We start from the raw sequence: 17,761 nt of genomic DNA, 5'->3' as shown, positions 1-17,761 counted from the left end.
AAAGAACTTTGGCAAAAGAGGTCGGCTATCCGATCTAAACTCGGGATATAAAAGAAGTGAAGTTGTCTGCTAGAGACCTTCACTCTAACCACGTGATACTCAATCTCATGTACTTAGACCGTGCATGAAAGACCCAATTTGCAGCCATATACAGCGCGGTGGCATTCTAACAATGAAGCACGGGACTCTCTCTCTCTCTCTCTCTCTCTCTCTCTCTCTCTATATATATATATATATGAGAGAACAGTTCCTACACATATGTGTAGATAAGTTATCTACACACTAGCTTAAAATACAGTGGGGGCCACATTATTTGGGTGATCCAAACCATTCATTTTTAAGGCCCTCACATAGATATGGTGTCCACAAAAAATCAGATCCATAGGATCATCCTAACCATTCGAACTGTGGAGGCAAAAAATGGACTAATTTGTGAAGGTTTAAAGACATCCATTTTACCTCCACAAATCGTAGGGTTGGGATGATCCTATGGATCTGATTTTTTGTAGACACCCTATCTATATGAAGGCCTATATATATAGAAAACGGTTCCTACACATATGTGTAGAGAGTTCTCTACACACTAGCTTAAAATAAGTGGGGGGCCCACATTGTTTGGGTGATCCAAGCCATCCATTTTAAAGGCCCTCACATAGATAGGGTGTCTACAAAAAATCAGATCCATAGGATCATCACAACCCTACGATCTGTGGAGGTAAAATGGATGTCTTTAAACCTTCACAAATTAGTTCATTTTTTGCCTCCAAAGTTCGAATGGTTAGGATGATCCTACGGATCTGATTTTTTTGTGGACACCCTATCTATGAGAGGGCCTTAAAAATGAATGGTTTGGATCACCCAAATAATGTGGCCCCCAGTGTATTTTAAGCTAGTGTGTAGATAACTTATCTACACATGTGTGTAGGAACTGTTTTCTCATATATATATATATATATATATATATATATATATATATATATATATATATATATATATATATAGAGAGAGAGAGAGAGAGAGAACGGTTTCTACACACATGTGTAGATAAGTTATCTACACACTAGTGGAGGCCCACATTGTTTGGGTGATCCAAACCATTCATTTGATTGGCCCTCACATAGATAGGTGTCCACAAAAAATCAGTTCCATAGGATCATCCTAACCCTTCGAACCGTGAAGGCAAAAAATGGACAGATTTGTGAAAGTTTATACACGTCCATTTTACCTCCACAAATCGTAGGGTTGGGATGATCCTATGGAGCTGATTTTTTATGGACACCCTATCTATGTGAGGGCCAATCAAATGAATGGTTTGGATCACCCAAACAATATGCCCTCCACTGTATTTTAAGCTAGTGTGTAAATAACTTGTCTACACACGTGTGTAGAAACCGTATATATATGAGGAAAGTGTTGGTGAGCTTAAGCTCACCAAACTTATGGTGACCTTAAGCGCCCAATCACATTGGGGCCTACTTTGTTCGGATGATCCAAAGCATTCATTTGAAAGGTCCTTACATAGATGGGGTGTGTACCAAAAATCAGCTCCATAGGATCATCCTAACCCATCCATTTGTGGAGGTCAAAATGGACAGACATTATTTGTCCACAAATCTGGCCATTTTTGTCCTCCACAAATGGAGGGGTTAGGATGATCCTATGGAGCTGATTTTTTGTACACACCCTATCTATGATAGGGCCTTGCAAATGAATGGTTTGGATCACCACAGAAAATGTGGGACCCATGTGATTGGGGCGCTTAAGCTCACCAACACTTTCCTCTATATATATATATATATATATATATATATATATATATATATATATATATATATATATATATATATATATATGTATAAAAGGAAAAGGATTGTACACTCGAGCGTACCAAGCTTATGGTACGCTCGAGTGCCCCAATCACATGGGTCCCACATTTTTTGTGGTGATCCAAAGCATTCATTTGCAAGGGGTTGTGTACCAAAAATCAGCTCTATTGAATTATCCTAACCCCTCCAAAAGTGGAGGGCAAAAATGGGCAGATTTGTGGTCTGTCCATTTTGCCCTCCACAAATGGATGGGTTAGGATGATCCTATGGAGCTGATTTTTGGTACACACCCTATCTATGTAAGGGCCTTTCAAATGAATGCTTTGGATCATCCTAACAGAGTGGGCCCACATGCAATTGGGCACTCAAGTATCTCTGTTACAAAGAATGTACAGTATTCAATAAGGACTCAATACTTTTCTTAAAATGTGGAATGGGATATAGTTGGTTATTTCTTAGAACATGATAAAATTAAACTTGAACCAAGAAAGATGGAGAAACATGCAGTGGACCGAAGATCATCTGGACTACCAACCAATCAGCATTAGAAAATACCCTTATATGGATCATATCATAAATATGACCTTCTATGCCATATATGCATTGGTCTCTTATAGCAGAAGAGAAAAGGAGAGAATTATTTGAATTTCTCCCAAAATTCTATGAGAATTACACATCACTTTTGTTGACTTTTTTTCACAAAGGCACCCATTCAACCCCCATATTTTCAATCCTACCCTCTGATGGGTTGTTTGATTGTATATGGACTCGAGTCGTATTAATAAATATGCCTCTCTGATGGGTTGTTTGATTGTTGATTTACCTATTAAATACCTTGGGTTACCCCTGGGTTTCGGTATTCCAAAAGCATCGCTATGGGATTCAGTTTGTGGAAAGGGTGGAGAAAAAGCTTAGCACTTGGGAAAAACAATACTTATCCTTTGGAGGGAGAATCACCCTCATCAAGGCGGCCCTGAGCAATATGCAGGTATACTTTATGTCAATCTTTAGAATTCCGGTTAAGATTGCTAGAAGAATTGAAAAGCTTCAGAGAGATTTTCTTTGGTAAGGAAAGAAGCAGGGAAATAGATTGCAGCACTTATTGAAGTGGAAAAAGGTCTGTAGAGCTCGTCGGAATGGGGGGCTGGGCATTGGAAAGATTAGGTGTCATAATAAAGCCCTATTCGGTAAATGGTTGTGGAGATTTGGGGTGAAGAAGGAAGCGCTATGGCACCAATTAATAAAAGAAAAATACGGTTGCAGTTATGGAGAATGGAACTATAACAGTGCGGTGGCGGGGAAGGGCTCAGGAGCATGGAAATCTATCACCTCTGCGCGGAATCAATTCCATAAAAACGTCAGATTTAAAGTGGGTATCGACACCAAGGTTAGATTCTGGTGTGATCTATGGTGTGTGGAGCGCCTTCTCTCGGAGGAATATCCAAATCTGTTCTGATTGGCCGTTAATCCAAATGCGGCAATTGCTGCCTATGTGGTGCGTGATACGGGCTCCTCTGAAATATTCTGGGATATCAGAATGCGTCAGAATTTAGAACATGATGAAATCGTATGTTTCGAAAACTTATTGAGCACCTTGTCAAAATGTTACTTATCTCCTTTCCGCGAGGACAAGTGGATATGGATCCCTGATCCTGATGGGGTATTCTCGGTCCGCCCCTTCTTTAAAACGGTGAACGAAGGCAGTGACACTCAATCTAAGAAGGCACGTGTATGGCTCCCAACGGTCCCTCCTAGAGTTGCTGCATTTGCGTGGACCGTGGTATCTGGTTGTATTAACACTTGTGACAGATTGAAAAGAAGAGGAATCCAGATGGTGAGTAGGTGCGTCTCATGCAATAAGGCGTAGGAGTGCATCGATGACCTGTTTATTTGGTGCCCGTATGCTTATAGCTTGTGGATAGCCATCATTAGATCGTTCGGTTGCTGTTGGGTGTTCCAAGGAAGCATAATTGATATAGTGCTGAATTGACGTGGTATTCTTAATGGTTGTCTGGGTCAATCTTTATGGAAGGCAATCCCTATAGCTGTATTGTGGCATTTATGGAGGGAGAGGAAGAACTGAATCTTCCTAAACAAAAGAAGGGGATTCTATCATATCGCGTTAGAAGTAAAACTTTCACTGATTGCTTGGATAAAGGCTAAGGGTGGACTTTCGTATCCGGTCAACATCATCCGTAGGAACTGGAATCAGGTGATGTCAGAAGAAAAGAGCAACTCCTGTATCAAACCCATGTGGTTCCCTCCCCCCTTCGGATGGCTAAAGCTTAATTTCGATGGTAGTTCGTTAGGCAATCCGGGATTGGTGGGTTTTGGCGAGATAATCAGAGACCCGGATGGTAGGATGATAATAACGTACCCGAGTTCGGCGGGAATTTGCGACGCAAATGAAGCTAAAGCAAAGGGCCTCCTATTTGGATTAAAATGGTTTGCACTGAACAATCTTGGGCCGTTGATGATCGAGGGCGATTCAAGCAATGTCATCGCATGGGCAAAAGGGAGATGCGGCGGCCCGTGGTGTCTATATCAGATTATAGATGAAATCAGAGATTTGATTCGGGTTTTAAACCCACTGCTTAACCACAAGCACAGATTTGCAAACTCAAGTGCAGATGCTTTGGCTAAGGCGGGAGTTTTCTTAACAATGTCGAGGATAGCATACCCTTTTGTGGAGGAGAATGCGATGTGATTCTATTTGATTTTTGGGGCCATTTGGTGCCCATGCACTCTGTGGCCCACTTGGCAAACACGTGGCACATGTGGTCCCACTTCGGACCGACCATCGCATGTGGATTTTTGCTATCCGGGAGGTTTGAACTCTAGACATTTGGCTTTGATACCATGTTAACTTACCAACTTCTCTAAAAGCTTATGCTGTTGGAGAAAGGCGTTATTTATCTTTTATACTTTAACATTCTTCATATATATTATTCATGTATCTCTCTTCTGCATTTTAATATATCTGGTCGGGGTCCTACCTAACCCCAGCTTACTCATATAAAAAAAAACAATTCCTTTTTCAATCATATTTTTGAAAAAAACAAATACCCATTTCAGGAGAGAGGAGCTACCTGAATAAGCTCTGATCATAGTATTCCACAAGAAGGTGCTTGACTTATCAGCCATATGGAATATTGAGTCAGCGTAATCTAGAAAGCCAGGCGGAGAGACTGCGCAAAAGTATAAGAGTTTTCCAATTACTAAAGGGTCTTTGTGAAGATCTGTTGTGATTATATGAGCATGGATTTCTTGTAGATGTTTCATATTGTTACATCTTTGGAGAATGGAAAGGATTTGGTGTTGGGAGAAACAATCTGAAGGAGTTGCAGAAAAATTTATAAAATGAATTCTTTTGTAAAAAGAAAAGTAGTAGTTTCTGTGGGAAAGATTTTTGAATTTGGCGGTTCTGCAACGGATAGGTAGGATCAGGGAGAATTTTGGCAAGAATAGGATGGAAACGAGTACATAGTGTAGATGTTTTGACAGGAATTTCATAGGATGAAAATATCCTTGATAAATACTCTCATTTAGACTACTGATATTGGCACTCACATATTTTAATAATCGCGCTAACTCGTCATGTCTTTTATTTTTTAAACAGCCATCAAAAGTTATTATAGTTCTCTCAAAAAGCTCTCAAAAAGCTCTCAAAAGCTTATGTCTTTCTCAGTCCAGCCGGAGTGTGTGATGCAAACGAAGCAGAAGCCAGAGCTCTTTTATTTGGACTAAAATGGTTCAAGGATCATAATATTGGTCCCTTGGGCCTTGATAGCTGAAGGAGACTCCTCCAATGTGATTACTTAGGCGTCTAATCAAAGTGGGGGGGCCATAGCATCTTTCCAATATTCTTAACGAAATTAGGGATTTGGTCTCCATCTTACATCTTCAAATCAATCATCAGCGAAGTTCTACGAATTCAAAAGCAGACGCTCTAGCGAATGAGGGTGTAAATTTAAGTTCTGTGGCGACAATATGCTACGAGCTTCTTGGCATGTTATCTTGATAGCTGAAGGAGACTCCTCCAATGTGATTACTTAGGCGTCTAATCAAAGTGGGGGGGCCATAGCGTCTTTCCAATATTCTTAACGAAATTAGGGATTTGGTCTCCATCTTACATCTTCAAATCAATCATCAGCGAAGTTCTACGAATTCAAAAGCAGACGCTCTAGCGAATGAGGGTGTAAATTTAAGTTCTGTGGCGACAATATGCTACGAGCTTCTTGGCATGTTATCTTAGATCTGTTCACAATGTAAACAGTTCCCGGAGTATGCTCCGGGTCTTCCTTTTTTTTTTAAATTGACTTTTATTAAAGGAGCAAAAGCAGGCAGGGAACAAGATGTCCCCAAGTCCCCCAGATTACAATAGCCGATAGCTTACATTCAATAAGACCAAATTACAATTGAGGATCCTCCAATTCCAGATCCGTATATAGCGACATCCCTTGTAGGTTGACCCCATCTTTGGCTAAACTATCAGCCATCACATTTGCAGTCCTCCGTCTGTGTTCCACAGTTGGGCTGATTTGAGCCACTAAATCTTTAATTTCCGAAATCAAGTCTCGGATCTGCCAAGGCCCCTTCGAGGAGGTTGTAGCCCACGTAATTGCATTAGTTGAATCGCCTTCGACAATTAGAGGTCCCAGATTGTTCCGTGAGAACCATTTTAACCCGAAAAGAAGAGCCATTACTTCCGCCTCATTAGCATCACAAATGCCCCCCATGCCCGACTACGACATCCATATCCTTTCCGCGGAATCCTGAATCACTCCCTCTATTCCGGCCTTACCTGGATTATCCTTAGCACTCCCGAGTATGCTCTGGGTCTTGATACTACTCGTCCCTATTGTATGCTTCTTCTTTTTGGAATGAATCTTGGTTAGCTTTCAAAAAAAAAAGTTCTCAAAAGCTAATTAAAACAGAAAAGACAAGCTGACTCTCTGCAACTATTAAAACATGGTAGTGCCAATATCATTATTCGTTTAATGGGATTTGGTAGGGACCATTGCAGAAGGCACTTCTAGACACTTTGTTGTATGAGAGAAATATCAGCCACGTAGCTACAGGTTGTCTTATGTGGCTGTTCTCTCATGCAACGGCCTGTTCACGAAATGCCTTCTGAGATGGTTCATAGCAAATCCCTAATAATATGTATAAATGGTATTTGGTATATTAGCAGCCTCCGATGGGATCTAGAGACTGATTCTATGGGTGCAACTTGGGTCGGGTCAGGTCTGGTCTGTTTGAACCTTTGCGGAAAAAAATGAGCTGGAGTCAACCCCAGCCCGACCCAATTTTATGGTAAAGCTCAACTTGAATTCTTAAAAATCAACCCCAGTTTCACCTCTGATTCTATGTCTATGTCTAGGTCTATTCCATCACGATTTCGGACTTTAGGATATGGATTCTAAATCAGACCGTACGGATCAAGTCTCTATGCCCAAGTCCAGTCCAATTAAGTTGGGTCGCTTTGAATCCAATGGACCGCCTACTCAATTTATACTCCTTCCTGTTTCTTCTGTTATTTCCTTGTTCTTGTGGTCGTGAATTGTTGATGCTTCATGATATTTTAGTCTAAAGGGGGGGGGGTTCAGTGGGTTGTATGGTTTAGGATGGCTGTGGGAGAACTCCTCCCTGTTCTTGTAGCTGCTTTTAAATTTTCTTGATGCATATACCGATTACAGCTAAACAGAATAAAAATTTGACCACTGATTTTAGGTTTATCATAATAAACATTTGCAAGCTTTGCTCAAGCAGATTGGATCTCCTTTGGCACTGGCCTTGCAAAAGAACTCTTTGACTGCTCATAGTGTGGAACATGTTATCAATTGATACAGACTTCACAACTAGGGCTGGCAATTTCACCCCGGAAAAGCGGGGATCCGCCCCGTCCCGCTTGGGGAGGGGATTCCCCGATTTGAGTGGGGAAGGGGAAGGGGAAGGAGATTTAAAAAATTCCCCGGTGTGGGGAAGGGGAGGAGAAGGGGATGGAGTTGGCCCCGCCCCGCCCCGCATTAATGCCATTTTTTCTTGTATTTTTTAACTGGTTTTTTTTTTGGGAAAAGTACTAGAAACCCCTTGGATCAAAACATATCTACAAGATTCCCTCAAAATTTTCATAATTTTCATTAGTAGAGTTTTGTCCCTGAAATAGCTTTTTATGTTTTCTTTTACTCATAATCCATTAGGCATTGTCCCTTATTATATTAGTATATTACCCTTAGAAATCCCTAAAATCTCTCCCTCAAACCATCACTGTAAGGCAACATTAAATTCTTTGAAAATCTCCCTCCCCCAAATAAAGGCAACATCTCTCTGATGAGTGATGAGATTTTATATGGTGTGCGCTCGTATAATCCATTATTTTTCAAAAAGTAATGTATGGGCTACGCCATAGGATGATCCAAACCGTCCATTTGATAGGCTACAATTTAAAGTACTTTACAGACCACACCATAGATCATCCAAACTGTCCATTTGATGGGCCACAACGTAAATAGATTGCGGCCCAAAAATCATTTCCATAGGATGATTGCAACCCTCCGATCTATAGAAGGTACCATAATATGCAATTCCCCTATAGATCAGAGGGTTGGGATTATCCTATGGAAATGATTTTTGGGCCACAACCTATTTACGCTGTGGCCCATTAAATGGACAGTTTGGATCATCCTACAATGTGCCCATCAAGTGGAAGGTTTGGATCATCCTATGCCTATGGTAGTATGGTGTGCCCATCAAATGGACGGTTTGGATCTTCCTATGGTGTGGCACGTACAATACTTTTTGGCAAGTGAGATTGGGAATTAGGGATCTGCTAGGGACTATTGATCAATTAAATGAATCTGAGAGCAACCACCGTGGTCCCCAGGTTAATAAAATGCATAAGACAAAATCTTAGCCTATGTGGGTTGTGTGGCTACTCTCACATGCAACAGCCAAGCCGCAACATGCCTGAAGTGATTGTCCCTAGTAAATCTTTAGTTTTAAACCTAACATTTAACAAAGTAAAGTGAGAAAGTAAAATGATTGTCCCCGAAGGAAGCGGGGCGGGGAAGGGGAGGGGATGGGGATTAGATATTCCCCGTGGGGAGGGGAGGGAGATTCCCCCACCATCCCCGCAGTGGGGAGGGGAAGGTGATGGGGGAAATTCCCCGCAGAGGGGAAGGAGTAGGGGACCCCAACATCCGGCCCCGACCCGCCCCGTTGCCAACCCTATTCACAACAGCTGAATGCCTAATGTTGTTAGTGAGGACATAGTGTTGATTTTTTTTTTTGGGAGATGATATTTTCACTCCCCCTGCATTAAGCATGTGCTCCCCTTATAACGTGATTTGACATGAAAAGTGAGCAACTTCAACACTTTTTGACGTCAAATCACGTCATAAGGGGGACGCATGTGTAATGCAGGGGGTGAAAATATCATCGCCCTTTTCTTTTTTCTTTTTTTGAAAGATTACTGTTGAGAAAATCCATCTGGGAAAACAATCTGGTCGTGCACAAATTAAACAAAAAAGATAAATAAACAAACAAGCCACAAGATGAACACCAAGATTTTACGTGGTTCGGCCAAGCCTACTCCACGGGCAAGAAACAAGATCTTCCACTATGAGAAAAACAAAGTATAAGGATTACAATGGATTAATCACAAATCCGCAATCCTTTCCTTGCTTCTCAAACCCAAGACCGTACACTAAGAGTAATCCGAGAGAAAACCCAAGAGAAAAGCCAAGAGAATATCCCCAAGAAGAAACCCAAGAGGATCCCAGGAAGAAACCTACTCTCTCTCTCTCTCTCTCTCTCTCTCTCTCTATATATATATATATATATATATATATATATATATATATATATATTCTCTCTCTCTCTCTCTCTCTCTCTCTCTCTCTTGGGCAGCCAACACACCCAAGAGCCTCTCACATTTTCAACCGTTCCCTCTCTTGCCATTTTTCTTTTCTAGAGAAGAAAATCATAACTAGGGTTTTCTAAAACCCAACAAAGTCACTTTCCTACTACGGCTTCCCACCATCATAGGAAACAAGGCAACTTTCCAACAATAACAATTTATTCCATGATGAAGATAGTCACGAGTAGGAGGGACAAGATGTCCCAGTGTATGACATAGGTTGATATTTTGATTTGGCTACTGATGTTGGTACAACCATGGTTTCATACTTGTACAAACTCAGCTTGTCTATTCAAATTTTAAACAGCTGTCAAAGGTTATTACAATTCCCAAAAAGCTCTTGGAAGCAAATTAAAGCAGAAAAGATAGAGCTTTGTGCAATTATTAAAACATTGTACTGCCAATGTCACTGTCCTTGATTTATTATGTAGTGGTGCGATCGATCTAGGACACTCCCACAGATTCTATGTAGGGGTGCAGCTTGGGTTGGGTCGGGTTGAACTTTTGCTAAAAAATGAATTGAAATCAACCCAAACCCAACCAGAATTTATGGTAAAAGCTCAATCTGAATTCTTAAAAATCGAATCCCAGTTGCATCGAATCCCAGCTGCACCCCTAATTCTACAGCTATGTCTGGGTCTGATACCAGCTGCACCCCTAATTCTACAACTATGTCTGGGTCTGATCCATCATGATTTCAGACCTTAGGATATGGATCCAAAATCAGACCCGACAGATCAAGTCACTGGTCCAATTAAGTTTGGTCCCTTTGAATGCATTGGACCGCCTAATCCATTTATTGAAGGATGTTAGGATTTCACTAATTCTTGGATAAATTACAATTAATCCAAAGGTGTGCTTATATAGAGCACATGCATGACAAACATAGAATCAAATCTTGATAATTATGGAAAGAGATGAGAATGGAACATTCTATTCTAGCCTAATTTCTAATTCAATCCAGCTTATTAATTTAGCTAGGCTACGCTATTCTACGCACTTGCCTAATCTACCACTAAGGTGATCCAACTGAGAGATCTATAGCAAATCCAACCTTTGGATCCCACATATTCTAACACGCCCCCTCAAACGTATATGGATTGAAAATCAATATACGTTTGATTACAATAAAATTTGCCAAATCCTCCACTAGAAATCCCCATAAAAAAATAGAATCCTCCAATTTGAAGCACACAACCAAAATTTGATGATGAATATCCCGTGATGTTGATGCCGAATGTTGCTTGTTGATGTGTTGTGAATAGATGGATCAGAAAAAAAACACAGCATCAATGGGTTATACAAGACTCAAATCTCGATGGGCGAGTAGTAATGGGTCACTATGGACCAATGCCGGAATGGGCAAGAAATGGGTCACTATGGACCAACGCCAGAATGGACCAATGCCGGAGTGGGCAAGAAATGGGTCATAATGGACCAACGCCGAAATGGGCAAAAAATGAGTCACAACGGACCAATGTCAGAATGGGCAAGAAATAGCCTCGATTGGCAAAAGCATCATAGGTCGGCATTGAGTACCGATCTCATGAAATTAAAATTCTCTTTCAGGCACGCGCTTCAAAATATGAAGCACCACAACTAAAAAGAGGAATAATTTAGAGAAATAAAAATAAAGAAGAAAGCATCAACAAGCGTCTTAGAAGCCAATGGAAAAATCAACAAGGAAGTATGTAATCTTTGTTCTTTTGGCTAAGGATGGACTAGAGGCGTGTGTGGAGATCATAATGAGGACGATCAAATAAAAGAGAATGAGAAACAATGAAACTGAGCATTTAGGAATAAGACAAAATGAGGAGCTGTATTTAGGTCAAGGAAGTGGGTGCTTCTCCGGTGATTAAAGAAGGGTATTGGAATGAAAATGTGGATGCATTTCACCACCTCTGTCCTTTCCTCTCATCTTGTCTGACAAGAAAGTCAGTGATTGCTTCACATTTACCAAATAGCATAAGGTCATTATACCTATACCAATCCATGAAAAGAATTATGGTGATAACAGCCTCTGTGAAGATAATGAAAGGCAAGGGAGGAGTTGAGGGCACCGATGGGAAGTCCTAACGCCTAGGGGGATGTGCTGCCGACGAGCACCGAGGGCACAAAAAAAAACTTGTACAAATTAGAGAAAGGCAAGAGAGAAAATCTCAAAAACTAGATTAGAAAAGGAGTGCCAGTATCAACATCTCATGTGAAAAAATAGGACAAAAGAGAGTGACACATTGTGGACCTTGTGGTAATCAATATGTCCATTTTTTTTTGGACGATAATCATGTGAGGCAAACTTGATAACAGTATGAGATGTGCTATGGGCAACATGTAACAATACCTATGTGAGAAAGGCAGCAAGGAAACAAGAGAGTAAACAAAAGGAACAAAAAATTAGGGCAGAGATTGCAACCTAAGAGTACGGAAAGAAAACCTAGGGAAGAAGAGGTAGGATTGGCGCAACTGGAAGAGGTGTTGATGATAGGTGCAATGCCTGGCAGACGGCCTAGATCGCCGTCCGCCGGAGGACGCACTCACGGATGTTGTATTCAATAGGTCGCTCAGATCGACCGCTTTGATACCGTGAAGAATTTTAGGATTTCACTGATTCTTGGATAAATCACAATTAATCTAAAGGTGTGCTTATATAGAGCACATAGATGACAAACATAGAATCAAATCTTGATAATTATGGAAAGAGATGAGAATGGAACATTCTATTCTAGCCTAATTTCTAATTCAATCCCGCTACTTAATTTAGCTAGGCTACGCTATTCTACCCACTTGCCTAATCTACCACTAAGGTGATCCAACGAAGAGATCTACAACAAATCCAACCGTTGGATCCCACATATTCTAACATTTATACTCATTTCTGTTTCTTCTGTTTTTTTCTCTGTTCTTGTGGCAGTGGAGTGTTGAAGATTAAGCTTCATCATATTTTAGTCTGAAACCATGGTTGAAGGCTTGTAGCTAACCATCGGTGGCACTATGAATAAAGAGTTCTGTTAGATGTAACAACAACTTGAATGCTTCCCTGTGAGTGAGAAATGCTCTTCTCATTTTGAGGTGGATCTTTCCTGTAATTGAATATCTTACGCAGATTTACAAATGTATATCTGGGGCATTGCTCATGGAATCGGAGACATACTACGCAACTGGTGGGCAGTTATCTGGGAGAAGCAGTTTGTGGTAAAACTTGTGCCGAAGAGGTAAGCACCACCTCCGAGATGGATGAAACTAAACTTTGATGGCAGATCAATAGGAAATCCAGGAAAAGCTGGCATCGGTGGAGTTATCCGGGACGATCAAGGGAACATGGTGATGACCTACTCTGGACCGGTGGGGAATTGCTACGCTAATGAAGCCGAGGTAAGGGCACTTCTTTTTGGACTTAAATGCTTCTCTGCCAACAATATGGGCCCACTAATTATTGAAGGGGACTCTGCAAATACTATTGCATGGGCCACAGAGAAATCGAAAGGAACTTGAGGATACAAAACTACATTGCAGAAATCAGTGATCTGGTTAGAGTTATTCGCCCTAAAATTGAACATAGAAGGAGTTACACTCGAATCGATGTCCATCGTCACCGCATTTGTAGCTGAAGGAAATGGGGAGGGATGAACTGAAAATATTGTGTAATGTATTGATGGACCCCCGTGAAGCGTTAGTAACCGCATTTGTAGCTGAAGGAAATGGGGAGGGATGAACTGAAAATATTGTGTAATGTATTGATGGGCCCCCGTGAAGCGTTAGTAATTATGTCTGCTTGCAGGACAATTTGTCCCCTTGGATGTAATAAGTTTGCTATTTATAAATTTTAATTTTCAAAAAAAAAAAAAAAGTATATCTGGTTTAGTATTAGAGAAACAGTGTACAAAAAGTATATGATTATGGCAAGCCTAGTCCCTGAAAGTTAGGCTAGGAACACAACATTGAGGTCATGGAATTTTCTTACATTAAGAAATAAATAAACAATATTGTTGGTAAATAAATTTGTTACCAATAATCTGAACATGAACATAAACCTTTCTTAAAGTGGTGAAACCGGTGGCGATCCCTCACCACAATTTCACGTCCAAAGGCGCTAGAGACGACCTTTGCTGCGGCATGACAATCACGACAAATTCGCAGATTTTTAATTATCCTGATGGGCAGTGGAGGACTTATGCTGATAAGCCCAAAGGCAATGGCAAGCTTCTCACTGTGTCTGTAGAGAGTACTTTCCTTCTCTTCATCATCAATGTCAAGGGAAACCTCATTAACCTCTGGTTCATATCCTTCCATCTTCAATTTCCTAGCCATCACATTCAGCATTTTGTCAATCTCTTTTGTTTGAGGGTGGGTTCTGTCTCCTGCTAGGAATTCATGAACGGTGCCGTTGGCTTCAATCAAGCTACAACCTGGTGTTTTTACAACTCCTTGATGCTTCATCATCCCCCTAATCTCTATAACATCATTCCAGCTTCCTTTTGAAGCATATATATTAGATAACAATACATGGAACCCATCATGTTGAGGCTCAAGCTCAATGAGCCTCCTGCCTACCCTCTCTCCCATCTCCGTGTCACTGAATTTCCTACAAGCACCAAGCAAAGCACCCCAACTAGCCACGTCTGGCTTCATAGGCATACTTTCTATGAGTTCCTCTGCTTCTTTGAGCAAACCCGAACGGCCAAGAAGGTCGACCATGCATCCATAATGTTTAACATTGGGTTCTATCTTGTGTATCTGCGTCATAGAATCAAAGTGTCGGCGCCCTTCATCTACTAAGCCCGCATGTCGACAGGCACCCAAAATGCCCACGAAGGTTATCTCGTTAGGCATCATGCCACTCCTTTTCATCTCTGAGAACTTCTCAAGTGACCCTTCAACCGACCCATTCATGGCTAGTCCTAAAATGACAGCATTCCAAGTAGAAACACCCTTTTCTTCCATTCCATGAAAGACCTCAAACGCATTGTCCACACACCCACATTTCATGTACATGTCAATAAGGGTTGTACCAAGAATCACATTGATGTTCACACCATTTTTCTTTATATAAGCATGAACCCATTTGCCTTGGTCTAGAGCAGACAAGTGAGAACAAGCCGAGATAACGCTCACCAACGTGGTCTCATCAGGCCTAATTTCTCCAACCTGCATCTCATGGAACAAGGACAAGGTCTCCGAGAATCGATCATGCTGAGCATAACCCGATATCATGGCACTCCATGAGACAACATCTTTCTCAGGTATGGAATCAAATAACCTCTTGGCATCTTCAACGAACCCGCATTTCAAATACCCAGATATCATAGAATTCCAAGAAATCTGGTCCAAATGCCGACCCTCAACAAACAATCTCTGTGCTGCAGATATACACCCACAACTAGAATACATGTGAATTAAGGCATTTTGAAGATTAACATAAGATTCAGTTCCAATTCTAACAATCAAACCATGAATCAATTCTCCATCCTTAATTGCAAACAAGTGTGTACATGCAGATAGAACACTAACCATTACAACCTCATCCATCACAATTCCTTTATGATTCATTTCTGAAAATGTCAAGAGAGCATCACTAAACATCTTGTTCTGCTCATAACAAGAGATCATAGCACTCCACGAGACAATGTCCCTATCAGGCATATCATTGAACAGTTTTTGTGCTTCAAATACACGGCCACTCCTCGCAAACAAAGCGATCATAGAATTTGAAGCGATTGTGTTGGGTTCCGGCATACAGTTAAAAATCAAGGTAGCTTCCTCAACATCTCCTATCTGAACATACCCCGCCAAAATAGAATTCCACGAAACGGAGTCCACTACTAAACTTGTATCAAACAGTTGGCGTGCGTCACTCAAATTCAGACAAGCAGCATACATATTAATCAAGGTGTTCTGAACATAAACATCAGAATCAAACCCCATTTTTGAAACATGATTGTGCATCTGCTTTCCTTCTTTTTCAGATAATCTGAGAGTACATGCCTGAACAAGTATTGGATATGTATAATTATCAGGATCAAAGTGCGTCCTTAACATGGATTTGTAAAGAAAAATTGTGTCTCGAGGAGAATTTCGGTGCAAATAAGCTCTCATCATAGTGTTCCAAATGAATCCATTTGGACTATCGATTTGATTAAGAACACGGCGGGAGTAGTCTAGATTGATGAATAGCCAAGACGTGGAGAACTTAAGAAGGCGGCTAACGGCAAAAGTGTCGTTGATGAGTCCCGAAACAATCATTTGGCAGTGAATTTGGTTGAATTCCTTCAGATTTCCGCATTTCTGCAATTGGGTTTCTAAGATTGAGAAATTTATCGTTGGTTTTATGTTTGAATTTTGATTTATCGAAGATAAAAGCGCTGAAAAGAGATGTGGTTTAGCGAGATTCATAGAGAGTGAGAGGAAGAAGAAATGGGTCTTTCTTATTTTGTCCTCTAAATGAGTTTTGAAGATGAGCTTTGAGCTTTGTCCATGGCGCTTGTTGTAGAGCGTGAGGAATGCGAGGGCTGCCCTATAAGCTAGTAGTGGTAAGTGATTTGAAGAGCCTACCCGAAGAAAAATGCCAGTTGCAACTGTTGCACACAGGGGAATTCATGATTCTGATAACCGACTATTTCTTTTAAATTGTCAAAGCTTGCAAATGGGAGCTCACAATGTACTAGCCAAGTTCTAGTCTTCAACACACAATGTGTATGGTATATGTGTCAGTCATCCAATGGTCTATCCAGCTATTGGAAAATATCACGGGAAATGATATCACCACTGCCGTATTTTGATGATCGCACCCCTCACATTATTAAAAAATACGGTCCCCATAGGATGATCCAAACCGTCCATTGGATGGGCCATAGCCTAAATAGGTTGCGCCCCAAAAATCATTTCTGGTTTTAAATTTCGACCGAAATTTCGGGTTTCCGATAAGACCGAAACCGAAATGGCACTTATCGGAAACGTGTCATTATTTCCACCGAAATTTTGAAATTTAGGTCGAAATTTCGTTATTTCCGAAATTTCGTGCTAAATTTTTGAGATTTTGACCATTTTTTTTTTTTAATTATTTTGTAATTATCCCGAAATTTCAGGGATTTCGACCAAAATTTAGGTTAGGATCAACCAAGGTTTTAAATTTCGATTTCGTTACCGGTTTCGGACCCCACTAAATTGGAAATTTAGAAATTTCGCTCGAAATTCGACGGACAATCAAGAAGAATATTTTATTCCTAATCGAAATCCCTGAAATTTCGGTAATTTCGGTAGAAATTTCGGTAATTTCGGTAGAAATTTCGGGATAATTACAGAATAATTAAAAAATCCAAAAAAATGGTCGAAATCCCAAAAATTTAGCATGAAATTTCGGAAATAACGAAATTTCGATTGAAAATTTCAACCAAAATTTCGAAATTTCGGTCGAAATAATGACATGTTTCGGATAAGTGCCATTTCGGTTTCGGTCTTATCCGAAATCCGAAATTTCGGATTTCGGTCGAAATTTAAAACCATGGTATCAACCCTCTAATATTCAGTCCCTCTTTATATCATAGAGTTAGGATCAAACTATGGAAATGATTTTTGGGGCGCAACCTATTTGGGTGTTGGCCCATCCAATGGACGGTTTGGATCATCCTATGGTGCGGTATGGACCGTACTTTTTAATAATGTGAGGGGTGTGATCATCAAAATACGGCAGTGGTGATATCATTTCCCGTGATACATATTTTCCTATAGCTGGATAGACCATTGGATGACTTAGGGTTAGGATCAAACTAAGGAAATGATTTTTGGGGCACAACCTATTTAGGATGTGGCCCATCTAATGGACGGTTTGGATCATCCTATGGTGCCGATCATACTGTACTTTTTAATAATGTGAGGTGTGCCATCTGATCATCAGAACTTTAGTTAGCCATTGGCTAGGAATGTTTTGACTATTGGATCGTGGCCATCCATGGTACCCGATTTGATGACCATCCCCAATCCCCATCTGCCACTGCTACGGTGGAGATTATACGGCCCG

The 17,761-nt window shown here is 40.7% G+C and overlaps 1 pseudogene; it reads right to left on the bottom strand.

The window, feature by feature from the left end:
* Positions 1 to 13,622: 13,622 nt before the first annotated feature.
* On the bottom strand, positions 13,623 to 16,386 carry LOC143880748 (pentatricopeptide repeat-containing protein At3g62890 pseudogene; annotated as a pseudogene).
* Positions 16,387 to 17,761: the final 1,375 nt, after the last annotated feature.

This window comes from Tasmannia lanceolata, unplaced genomic scaffold (assembly GCF_043159265.1).
Source record: "Tasmannia lanceolata isolate RefF3 unplaced genomic scaffold, GAP_Taslan_0.1 ptg000007l, whole genome shotgun sequence".
Lineage (NCBI taxonomy): Eukaryota > Viridiplantae > Streptophyta > Magnoliopsida > Canellales > Winteraceae > Tasmannia > Tasmannia lanceolata.
This window is presented reverse-complemented; position numbering and strand designations above follow the sequence as displayed.